We start from the raw sequence: 12812 nt of genomic DNA, 5'->3' as shown, positions 1-12812 counted from the left end.
TATTTTTGTTTTTATATCTCAAGTAGCTGATTTGCCACAGTAGAAAAAAGAAGGCATATTTTTAGGGCTTTTCAATTTTTCTTCTTTTAAGTTAGTGCTCTAATTTTGTATTAGAAAGAGACAGATACAACTTCAGAATGAAGGAATCCTCTCCAGAAACTTGAAGTTCTAAGAAATATTCCTTCCAACAAATATGAAAATCAGTAGTTTTCAAGAACAGTGACCACCAATATTGTCTTTCCAGTTATTTGAACGGCTGAGTTTTGTGGTGAAATCCTTAGGCAGTCCTCATTGTGATAAGGAATTCAAGTTGTAACCAACCCACAATGTCCTCTTAGTTTTAGACTGTACAACACAGCATTGTTTGTGCTGAAATTGAGGGTGTTTGGAAGTTTGAGAGTGTTTTACAACTACTGCCTTGTTGGGTTTGTCTAGAAATACTGTTGTGTAACCCGAAAATTAAAAAAAATTTCTCTTCTGAAAAATTACAGATAATTACATAAGGGATCTAGTTTACTAATTTATTCATTATGACTAATTTATTCATTATGCTTTATTTCTATATAAATAGAGAAGATCTCTGTAAGAAAATCATTTTAAAAACAATAGCTGTCAATCTTTACTAAAAATGAAAGAAAAGAATATCTTTAAGTAGATTATAAATATTTCTTGGTATTGGAATTAATGTTTTATGGTTTGTTTTTGGTGAATTTTTTGGTGGTCATGGTGGTTTTTGCTCTGTTGCTTTTTCATTTTTTAAGTCATTGTAGTATTGATAGATAAGGACACTTGGTGGACAGTGATAGAGCTAGGCTAGAATGAAGCTTATTTTTCTTGGTTTCTACTATAATTATTTAACTTTTAGCCATTTTTCACATCCATATGTATTACAAAGGTCTAACTAGGGTAGATATTTTCTCATAATATTTTAAAAACAGTATCTTTGTAGACACTATATTCTTATTTTATTAGGCTTGTCTTTGGTCAGCATTGTATATCCCCAGTATCTGGCACATGTTAAAGATGAGTTATTTGTCTTTTCAATTTAAATGCACATTTTTTGAAACCACACTGTGTGCAGTGTCTTTCCCCAATAAGTCCACTCACCCTTCCTGCCAAGAATTTGAAGAGGAAGACAGAGTGATAACTGAGAGTCTCTCTGTGGAGAGTGATTCTCTGACATAGTCTTCTAAGAAGTCACAGTTTACCTCAGAAAGCAGCAAAAGAAATGCAGGCAGGAAACTTGAGTTCTAATTGCGCAGAAACTGACTTAAACCTTCCAGGAACCCGGGCAAGTGGGCATCAAGTAGTAGCAAATAAGAATAGAATTCAAAATTTAAAATGCAGCTAACAAGAAGACATATTTTTCTCGTTGTGGTCTACAGTAGTTGCCGTGCTAAAATAGCTTACTAAGATGGGAACTCTATTAAAAAAAACAGACTCACTAGTTTCCTACAGACAATAAATTTTCTGTATTGCAGTGGTGTGCCTTTTTGTGCTTTTTCTGAGGTTCAAAACCTTCTTGTGAAATGATAGGCAGAGTAGAGGCCAGAGCTAAAAGGATTTGAGTCACTACTTGCTCGTTGTGATAGTGTTGCACTTTCCTTAAAGATGAAGAGTTATTTCTGAAATTTGGTAGATCCTGGTTTTCTTTGATCCTGTGGTCATTGGCTATTTAGGGCAGTGGCTTCAGATGTTGTTGCTTATGGGCCCTATTGTATTCTTCATTCAAAATTCTCTCTACCTGCTGCAGAACATTTCACAGTGTGTAGTAATGCTGATTCCTCAGTACCAGGAGTTTTGGACTCTGGGAAAACTTCTGCCTTGCCTGTTGAAGTAGAAAAATAAGTACTCTGGGTTTTTATCCTGGCTTTCTGATGTGATGGTATATGTTATTAATGTAGTGAAGACCCGACCAATGGGCCCAGAACAAAGAAGACCAAAGCCTTCTTCAGCATGTAAGAGGCACACAATGGGACAGTCAAACAAGGCAGACAAGTTTTTGCATTGTCTTCAGTTAATATGTACATTTTTAATAGAGGAGCTTTTTATATAAAGTGAAATGCACAGATGAGTTTGACAACTGTGTCGGGTATCTGTGTAACCAACACCTCAATCAAGATAGAGAATATTCTTATCACTCCCAAGATTTCCCTCATGCTTCATTCCATTCAATCCAAACCTAGGCAGCTACTGTTCTGATTACCATCACTGTAGATTAATTTTGTGTATTCTTCAACATCATATAAATAGAATCATATTGGGTTGCTTTTTTGTTTCTTGTTTCTTTCATTCAACGTACTGTTTTTACCATTCATGTTGTAAAAGTGGCAAAATAGCATCCTATATGTGTCAAGTGCATTCTCTTATTTGTGTGTCTTACTCCATTTTGTGAATCTATTTATCCATTCTTCTGTGGATGAACATTTGAGTATTTTTCAGTTTTGGCTATTCCGAATAAAGCTTCTATAAAGATTCTTGTACCAACCTATTTGTGTACATTTCTCTTGGGTAAGTACCTAGTGTTATGCCCAGAATTCGTGATCCCCAAAGACTGCCAGGGAGCTGAGTCTGGTGCAAAAGCAAAGATCCATTATTTGAGCTGGCTTGAGCTCAATCAACTATCTGCACCTATGCAGCAGTGAGATGCCGGAGAGAGAGAGAGAGCGTTTCAAAAGCACAAAGGTATTATAGGGGTGTAGGTGCAGTTGGCGGGGTGATGGTCGTGGCTTTAGCCGATTGGCTGGGGAAGGGTCAGGGCCCTGTTGCTCAGGTTGCCGGGCATGGTTCGAGTGGGAACGGGGCCGGGTCGGGGACATAGTTACTGAAGATGGAGGGCACAGAACAAAATGGAGTCAGTCCCGGTTTGCTCTTTCACCTAAGAGTGTATGTGTTAGCTCACAGGGCAAGTGTGTGTTTTTATAAGAAACTACCAAATGGTTTTCCACAGTGGTGGTACCATTTTTCAGTCCCAACTAACCATGAATGAGAGTTTCTGTTTCCTATTTTCATCAACCTTGGTGTTTTTTGGTCCCTTTTAATTTTAGCAATTCTTGTGAATGGGAAGTTATATTGCATTGTGGTTTCAAATTTGTATTTCCTTGATGGCTAATGTTATTAAGCGTGTGTTTATCAACCCTTTTCTATCTGCTTTAATCAACTCTCTTTAAGCCCTTTTTTCCATTTAATTAACATTTGAATGATGAATGACTGAATTATTGACCTTTCTCACAGATTTCAGTCTTTATATGCAAACCTGACTCCTCAGCTACAACCCTGATGGTAGCACTGTGCTTCCTGAAAGACCTATAGGAGGGATCTATTTGCTCGGTCACAGGTTTTTTTTTTTTTTCTCCAGAAGTAGACTTCCGTCTTCAACTACCACAAAGAAATAGAAAAATACCTGGTAACAATTTAATATAGACACTTTACATTTTCATATTTTAAAAATCTGTATTCACCATGCTTTTTAGTTTACAGCCTATGAGAAGTTACTAAATATATCCTAGGAAATAGAAAAATTATCCCATGAATTTTGTATATACTTGTTGGTAATGCTTTTAGGAATTATATGAAGTAATAGACTATGTGGACAGTTAATAGAATTATATGGACAGTTGAATATCACTTCCTGAATGTGGAAAAAGCCTGTTTATTGTCTGTGTATATGCATTGGTGTATTCCTGCATTTTAGAGCTCAGCATTGTAACATATACCTAATATGTGGTGTCAGTTAACATCAACAAGAGGAAAAAAACAAAAATAGTTCCTGTTTTCTTCATGGAATTGGAAAGTGCAACACCTGAAATAGCAAATATCCACTTTTCCATCCCACTTCAGAAGCCAGTTGCAAGCCCGATGCTGTTACCGGTGCTTCTGACCAACCTGCTACAATTTGGAGGTTGCATTGACCTCTTCATTAGGTTCAATTTAGTTGTCAGAGCATTTCACAGAACTTGGGGAAACATTTATGTTTAACAGCTTATTAAAGGATATGAATCAATAATCAGATGAAGAGATGTATAGGGCAAGGTCCTGAGCAAAGGACCTTGGAATCTTGTTGGGTGGCACATGGAGTGTTTTAAACTAGGTGTGAAAGGTCCCTGAAAAAGGAAGGACCAAAAAGCTGTCCTCTTGGCTTTTATAGAGGTTTCATTACATAGTTATAATTGACTAAGTCATTGGCCATGGAGTGATTCAGCTTCCAGCCCTTCTCCCCTCTCCAGAGTTCCAGGTAGAGGGGCATGGGACTGAAAATTCCAACTCTCTTATCACATGGTTAGTTCCACTGACAACAGACCCTGTCCTTAGTTGGGGCCCAAAACTCGTATCATTAACTTAACAAAAGACACCTCCATCACTCTCTAGCCTTAAGAAAATCCAAGGGTTTTGGGAGCTATGAGCCAGGAACTGTGGATGAAGTCCAAATATATATGTTTCATAGAAATCACAATATCGCACTGGGTAATGTACAGTTTAAGACAAACAGGTGTGTATTGAAGATGACTAGAGGTGAGATCAGAGTATCAACATCTTGTGTTCAGTGATTAGGGGTTTAGATCTTACCCTATAGGGCAGTAGTTTAAAAAAATTGCAGTTACTTCAGGAGTTCTTAATCCTCTCTGCATACTGCCCTCTCCCTCCCTTCCTTCCTCCCTCCCTTCCTCCCTCACATGCTCTCTCTTTGTCTTCATTTGAGCAAAAAGGTTCATTCCATGAAAGGTTTGAAAACTACCACTGAGGTGTTGACATTTCATGTTCTGGTAGCAGCATAGAGAGCAAATAGAGGGGTGGGAGACAGAAGATAGATTACTAGGGATGCTAGTCAAATATTTTGGGCAAGAGACAGGTGGTATCTGCTTATTAAATGGTATCTCTATACTGGAAATAGAACTGGAATTGATTGTGGAGCTACTTAAGAGGACTTAGTGATGATATGAATGGGTGACAGACATGTGAGGACAAGGTGAAGGTAGTTTATACCAGATAATGGGAACCAGGTGACATCCAGATTTCTCACTGCCCCCCAACCTTTTTTAACTTTCAGAAAAGTTCCAAGTGGAGTACCAAGAACTTATTTTGCCGCAGAACCATTTGATAAGTTGCCAACGTGATGCATCATTACTCCCAAACATTTGAGTATGCATTTCCTATAAACAAGGATATTCTCCTGCATTCACAATATAACCTTTAAAATCAGAACTTTGGCATTGATATATTAGATTGCTTATTCTTCAAATTCCTTGTGATTCTCAGTTGTTCAAATAATATCTCACATAACAAAAGATTCCATTCAAAATCATGGGTTGCATTTATTTACCATGTATATGGAACAGTTCCTTGATCTTTTCTTTCATTCCTTTAACATTTTTGAAGATTACAAGCCAGTCATTTTGAACAGCGACTCTTTTAATTGGGGTTTATCTGGTGTTTCCTCATTAGTGGATTTATGTTATACATTATTGGCAGGAATATTAGAGAAGTGACGCTATGTTATTCTCTCTGCTTCCTATTTAGGTAAACAGTTTCAATAATTTCAATTTCTTTTTACACTAGGGGAACATATAAATAAATTTATGACCTTGGAAACCCCTATATAAAAACTATTATGATAGGGCGGAGCCAAGATGGCAGCTTGAGTAGAGCAGCGGAAATCTCCTCCCAAAACCATATATATTTTTGAAAATACAACAAATACAACTATTCCTAAAAGGAGACCAGAAGACACAGGACAACAGCCAGACTACGTCCACACCTGTGAGAATCCAGCACCTTGTGAAGGGGGTAAGATACAAGTGACGGCCCGGCGGGACCCGAGCGCCCCTCACCCCAGCTCCCGGTGAAAGGAGAGGAGTTGGAGCGGGGAGGGAGAGGGAGCCCAGGACTGCTAAATACCCAGCCCTAGCCATCCGCACCAGAGCACAGACACACAGTACCTGGTGTGCTGGATACGAGGGAAACAGGACAGTAAGACCTGTGAGCAGGTCCCCACAGCCAGAGCCCCTGGGACAAAGAAAAGCAAGTGATTTTTGAAAGTCTTAAAGGGACAGGGACCCCACAGCTGGACGGAAGCGTCCCGGGACATTTAGCCCAGCAGCTGGGAATCCCAGGGAACTCTGGGCGCCCTAACCCCCTGGGTGGCAGCGCAGCTTGGAGGCCCCTCATGGTGATAAACACCCTCCCGCCTGTTTCCCTTCCGACGTGGCTCCGCAATATTGGAGCAGCAGCCTGAGAGTGGCCACGCCCACAGCAACCATAGAGCTTAACTCCACAGCGGCCAGGCAAGAATCAGAGGCCCCGTCTGCTTGCAGCTGCCCAGCACAAGCCGCTAGAGGTCGCTGTTCTCCCAGGAGAGGAAGGTCACAAACCAGCAAGAAGGGGCATTCTCCCAGCCGACACACATGCCAGCTCCGCACAAATACCTCTATCGCCATGAAAAGGCAGAAGAATTTGATACAGACCAAAATCACAGAGTCAACCCCTGAGAAGGAGATAGACGTAACCAATCTTCCTGAAAAAGAATTCAAAATAAAGGTCATAACCATGCTGATGGAGCTGCAGAGAAATATGCAAGAGCTAAGGGATGATGTCTGGAAGGAGATTACAGAAATGAAACAATCTCTGGAAGGATTTATAAGCAGAATGGATAAGATGCAAGAGGCCATTGATGGAATAGAAACCAGAGAACAGGAATGCATAGAAGCTGACGCAGAGAGAGATAAAAGGATTTCCAGGAATGAAAGAATATTAAAAGAACTGTGTGACCAGTCCAAAAGGAACAATATCCGCATTATAGGGGTACCAGAAGAAGAAGAAGAGAGAAAAAGGGATAGAAAGTGTCTTTGAAGAAATAATGGCTGAAAACTTCCCCAAACTGGGGGAGGAAATAATCGATCAGACCACAGAAGTACACAGAACTCCCAACAGAAGGGACCCAAGGAGGACAACACAAAGAGACATAATAATTAAAATGTCAAAGGTCAAGGACAAGGACAGAGTTTTAAAGGCAGCTAGAGAGAGGAAAAAGGTCACCTACAAAGGAAAACCCATCAGGCTATCATCAGACTTCTCAACAGAAACCTTACAGGCCAGAAGAGAATGGCATGATATATTTAATGCAATGAAACAGAAGGGCCTTGAACCAAGAATACTGTATCCAGCATGATTATCATTTAAATATGAGGGAGCGATTAAACAATTCCCAGACAAGCAAAAGTTGAGGGAATTTGCCTCCCACAAACCACCTCTACAGGGTATTTTAGAGGGACTATTCTAGGTGGGAGCACTCCTAAGACTAAACAGATGTCACCAGAGAAAATAAAATCACAGCAAAGAAAGCAGACCAACCAAATACTAACTAAAGGCAAAAAATAAAATCAACTACCCACAAAAGCAGTAAAAGGAAACACAAAAGACCACAGAATAAAACAACCAACATATAAAGAATGGAGGAGGAGGAATAAGAGGGGAGAGAAATAAAGAATCACCAGACAGTGTTTATAACAACTGAGTAAGCGAGGTTAAGTTAGACAGTGAGATACTAAAGAAGCTAACCTTGAACCTTTGGCAACCACGAATCTAAAGCCTGCAATGGCAATAAGCACATATCTTTCAATAATCACCCTAAATGTAAATGGAGTGAATGCACCAATCAAATGACACAGAGTAATAGAATGGATAAAACAGCAATCTATATGCTGCTTACAAGAAACTCACCTCAAACCCAAAGACATGCACAGACTAAAAGTCAAGGGATGGAAAAAGATACTTCATGCAAACAACAGGGAGAAAAAAGCAGGTGTTGCAGTACTAGTATCAGACAAAATAGACTTCAAAACAAAGAAAGTAACAAGTGATATAGAAGGACATTACATAACGATAAAGGACTCAGTCCAACAAGAGGATATAACCATTATAAATATATACGCACCCAACATAGGAGCACCAGCATATGTGAAACAAATACTAACAGAACTAAAGGAGGAAATAGAATGCAATGCATTCATTTTAGGAGACTTTAACATACCACTCACTCCAAAGGATAGATCCACTGGACAGAAAATAAGTAAGGACACAGAGGCACTGAACAACACACTAGAACAGATGAACCTAATAGACATCTATAGAACTCTGCATCCAAAAGCAACAGGATACACGTTCTTCTCAAGTGCACATGGAACATTCTCCAGAATAGACCACATACTAGGCCACAAAAAGAGCCTCAGTAAATTCAAAAATATAGAAATTCTTCCAAACAACTTTTCAGACCACAAAGGTATAAAACTAGAAATAAATTATACAAAGAAAAGAAAAAGGCTCACAAACACATGGAGACTTAACAACATGCCCCTAAATAATCAATGTATCAACGAACAAATTAAAATGGAGACCCAGCAATATATGGAAACAAATGACAACAACAACACAAAGCCCCAACTTCTGTGGGATGCAGTGAAAGCAGTCTTAAGAGGAAAGTATATAGCAATCCAGGCATACTTAAAGAAGGAAGAAGAATCCCAAATGAATAGTCAATGTCACAATTATCAAAATTGGAAAAAGAAGGACAAATGAGGCCTAAAGTCAGCAGAAGGAGGGACATAATAAAGATCAGATAAGAAATAAAATTGAGAAGAATAAAACAGTAGCAAAAATCAATGAAACCAAGAGCTGGTTCTTTGAGAAAATAAACAGATAAGTCTCTAGCCAGACTTATTAAGAGAAAAAGAGAATCAACACACATCAACAGAATCAGAAATGAGAAAGGAAAAATCACGACAGACTCCACAGAAATACAAAGAATTATTAGAGACTACTATGAAAACCTGTATGCTAACAAGCTGGAAATCCTAGAAAAAATGGACAACTTCCTAGAAAAATACAACCTTCCAAGACTGACCAAGGAAGAAACACAAAATTTAAACAAATCAATTATGAGCAAAGAAATTGAAGTGGTAATCAAAAAACTACCAAAGAATAAAATCCCCAGGCCAGATGGATTTACCTCGGAATTTTATCAGACATACAGAGAAGACATAATACCCATTCTCCTTAAAGTTTTCCAAAAAATAGAAGAGGAGGGAATACTCCCAAACTCATTCTATGAAGCCAACATCACCCTAATACCAAAACCAGGCAAAGACCCCACCAAAAAAGAAAATTACAGACCAAGATCCCTGATGAACCTAGATGCAAAAATACTCAACAAAATGTTAGCAAACTGAATTAAAAAATATGTCAAAAGGATCATACACCATGACCAAGTGGGATTCATCCCAGGGATCCAAGGATGGGACAACATTTGAAAATCCATCAATATCATCCACCACATCAACAAAAAGAAGGACAAAAACCACATGATCATCTCCATAGATGCTGAAAAAGCATTCGACAAAATTCAACATCCATTCGTGATAAAAACTCTCAACAAAATGAGTATAGAGGGCAAGTACCTCAACATAATAAAGGCCAGAAATGATAAACCCACAGCTAACATCATACTGAACAGCGAGAAGCTGAAAGCTTTTCCTCTTGAGATCGGGAACAAGACAGGGATGCCACTCTCCCCACTGTTATTCAACATAGTGCTGGAGGTCCTAGCCCTGGCAATTAGACAAAACAAAGAGATGCAAAGAATCCATATTGGTAAAGAAGAAGTTAAACTGTCACTATTTGCAGATGACATACTGTACATAAAAAAACTGTAAAGACTCCACTCCAAAACTACTAGAACTAATATCAGAATACAGCAAAGTTGCAGGATACAAAATAAACATACAGAAATCTGTGGCTTTCCTATACACTAACAGTGAACCAATAGAAAGAGAAATCAGGAAAACAATTCCATTCACAATTGCATCAAAAAGAATAAAATACCTAGGAATAAACCTAACAAAGAAGTGAAAGACCTATACCCTGAAAACTATAAGACACTCTTAAGAGAAATTAAAGAGGACACTAACAAGTGGAAACTCATCCCATGCTCTTTTCTAGGAAGAATTATTATTGTCAAAATGGCCATACTGCCCAAAACAATATACAGATTTGATGCAATCCCTATCAAATTACCAACAACATTCTTCAACGAACTGGAACAAATAGTTCAAAAATTCATATGGAACCACCAAGGACCCCGAATAGCCAAAGCAATCCTGAGAAGGAAGAATAAAGTGGGGGGATCTCACTCCCCAACTTCAAGCTGTACTACAAAGCCATAGTAATCAAGACAGTTTGGTACTGGCACAAGAACAGAGCCACAGACCAGTGGAACAGATTAGAGACTCCAGACATTAACCCAAACATATATGGTCAATTAATATTCGATAAAGGAGCCATAGACATACAGTGGGGAAATGACAGTCTCTTCAACAGATGGTGCTGGCAAAACTGGACAGCTACATGTAAGAGAATAAAACTGGACGATTATCTAACCCCATACACAAAAGTAAATTCGAAATGGATCAAAGACCTTAATGTAAGTCATGAAACCATAAAACTCTTAGAAAAAAACATAGGCAAAAATCTCCTGGACATAAACATTTTAACGACTTCTTCATGAATATATCTCCCCAGACAAGGAAACAAAAGCAAAAATGAACAAGTGGGACTGTATCAAGCTGAAAAGCTTCTGTACAGCAAAGGACACCATCAATAGAACAAAAAGGTTCCCTACAGTATGGGAGAATATATTCGTAAATGACAGATCTGATAAAGGGTTGACATCCAAAATATATAAAGAGCTCATGCACCTCAACAAACAAAAAGCAAATAATCCAATTACAAAATGGGCAGAGGAGCTGAACAGACAGTTCTCCAAAAAAGAAGTTCAGATGGCCAACAGACTCATGAAAAGATGCTCCACATCGCTAGTTGTCAGAGAAATGCAAATTAAAACCACAATGAGATATCACCTCACACCAGTAAGGATGACTACCATCCAAAAAGACAGACAACAACAAATGTTGGTGATGTTGTGGAGAAAGGGGAACCCTCCTACACTGCTGGTGGGAATGTAAATTAGTTCAACCATTGTGGAAAGCAGTATGGAGGTTCCTCAAAATGCTCAAAATAGACTTACCATTTGACCCAGGAATTCCACTTCTAAGAATTTACCCCAAGAATGCAGCACTCCAGTTTTAAAAAGACAGATGCACCCCTATGTTTATCGCAGCACTATTTACAATAGCCAAGAAATGGAAGCAACCTAAGTGTCCGTCAGTAGATGAATGGATAAAGAAGATGTGGCACATATACACAGTGGAATATTATTCAGCGATAAGAAGAAAACAAATAAGTGGAGAAAGGCAAATACCAAATGATTTCACTCATATGTGGAATATAAGAACAAAGAAAAACTGAAGGAAGAAAACAGCAGCAGAATCACAGAACCCAAGAATGGACTAACAGTTCCCAAAGGGAAAGGGACTGGGGAGAAACGAAGGGAAGGGAGGGACAAGGGCAGGGAAAAAGAAAGGGGACATTACAATTAGCATGTATAATGGGGAGGTGGGAATGGGGAGGGCTGTGCAACACAGAGAAGACAAGTAGTGATTCTATAACATCTTACTACACTGATGGACAGTGACTGTAACGGGGTTTGTGGGGGGGGACTTTGTGAAGGGTGGACCCTAGTAAACATAATGTTCTTCATGTAATTGAAGATTAATGATAACAAAATTAAAAAAAAATTTTTGCTTTTAAAAAAACGGTAACAGAATAAGAGTAAAAAAAACCTATTATATCTGTAATTTATGGTACATTAGCTTGATCAGTAAGTTGTACATGAATTAATTCATTAATAATTGTACTGTTGAGTAGAGAATGCTCTTTTTCTGTGGATCTGTTTATATTGGTAAATATGTTAGCCGCCTCTTTTTATGTGGTCTTCCTTCCCACAAAGGTACCAGCTCTAATACAAGTTAGGTGAGCAGGTAGTGGAAACTTTCAGTTTTTTCTTTTTTCACTTAACTACTTTATCTTTTTAACCTTATCCAAATAGGCATTATCACAAATTTCTGCTGTAAGAGATCCAAATGAGATAAGGTATATGCAAGAGTAGTTTCCTATTTAAAACTAAAACTGACCTTTTAACCAACTTTTCGTGGGGGAGAATGCAACACCTTTGTAGTTAAGCTTAGCTTACTTTCCTTGAATTTACTGTCTTTCATCTTTAATAAATTTTGCAAACTCATAAATATAATAAATTTCATATAACTAGCTTAAGCCAAAATAGGACTTAATTTTTCTAAATGTAGGCTCAGCAGATATAATTTAAATAAAGGTTGTAAGTTGGTTTTAGTTAATATTATTTACAACATGAAAATTTATTCACAGTGTCAAATAGTAAAGCTACTAAAACCATAAGTCAAAATAATATGAACAAAAATATTGCCTAGACAAAATTTCATCTAGTTTGTAAAAAACATTTCCTTAGTTAGATCTGATTCAAATGTAGGCCTAGCAGAGAATTACTTCTTTTGTAGGCTCTTATGTGCATAAAAATATGGTTTTTGAATCTTAAAAATTATATTACATCTTCACTATATAAGGTACTTTACTGTGAATTTACCTCTGTAATTTCTTCTTCACAGTAAAAATTAGTATTTACGTTGTGTGCTTGTTTTTTGCTTCACAAATATCAATTCAGGGTCAAACATGAAATAAGTGAGCACATGAATTTCCTTTTCAACTGATATGAGACCATTTCTTAGCTTACTCTTAATGTTCATTGACTAAGACAAAGATTGTTCAAATGTGTGAGAAGTTGAGAGCTGCAGCATAATGTTCATTGTTTTCCTATGAGTAGCGGGATATTC

General features: G+C 38.0%; 1 protein-coding gene across 11 annotated transcripts in view; it reads left to right on the top strand.

The window, feature by feature from the left end:
- FBXW7 (F-box and WD repeat domain containing 7) overlaps positions 1-12812 on the top strand; it is a 229553-nt gene that overhangs the window by 118434 nt on the left and 98307 nt on the right. The gene's annotated exons all lie outside the window — the stretch shown is intronic.

The sequence above is a fragment of the Manis pentadactyla genome, chromosome 1, assembly GCF_030020395.1.
Source record: "Manis pentadactyla isolate mManPen7 chromosome 1, mManPen7.hap1, whole genome shotgun sequence".
NCBI lineage: Eukaryota > Metazoa > Chordata > Mammalia > Pholidota > Manidae > Manis > Manis pentadactyla.
This window is presented reverse-complemented; position numbering and strand designations above follow the sequence as displayed.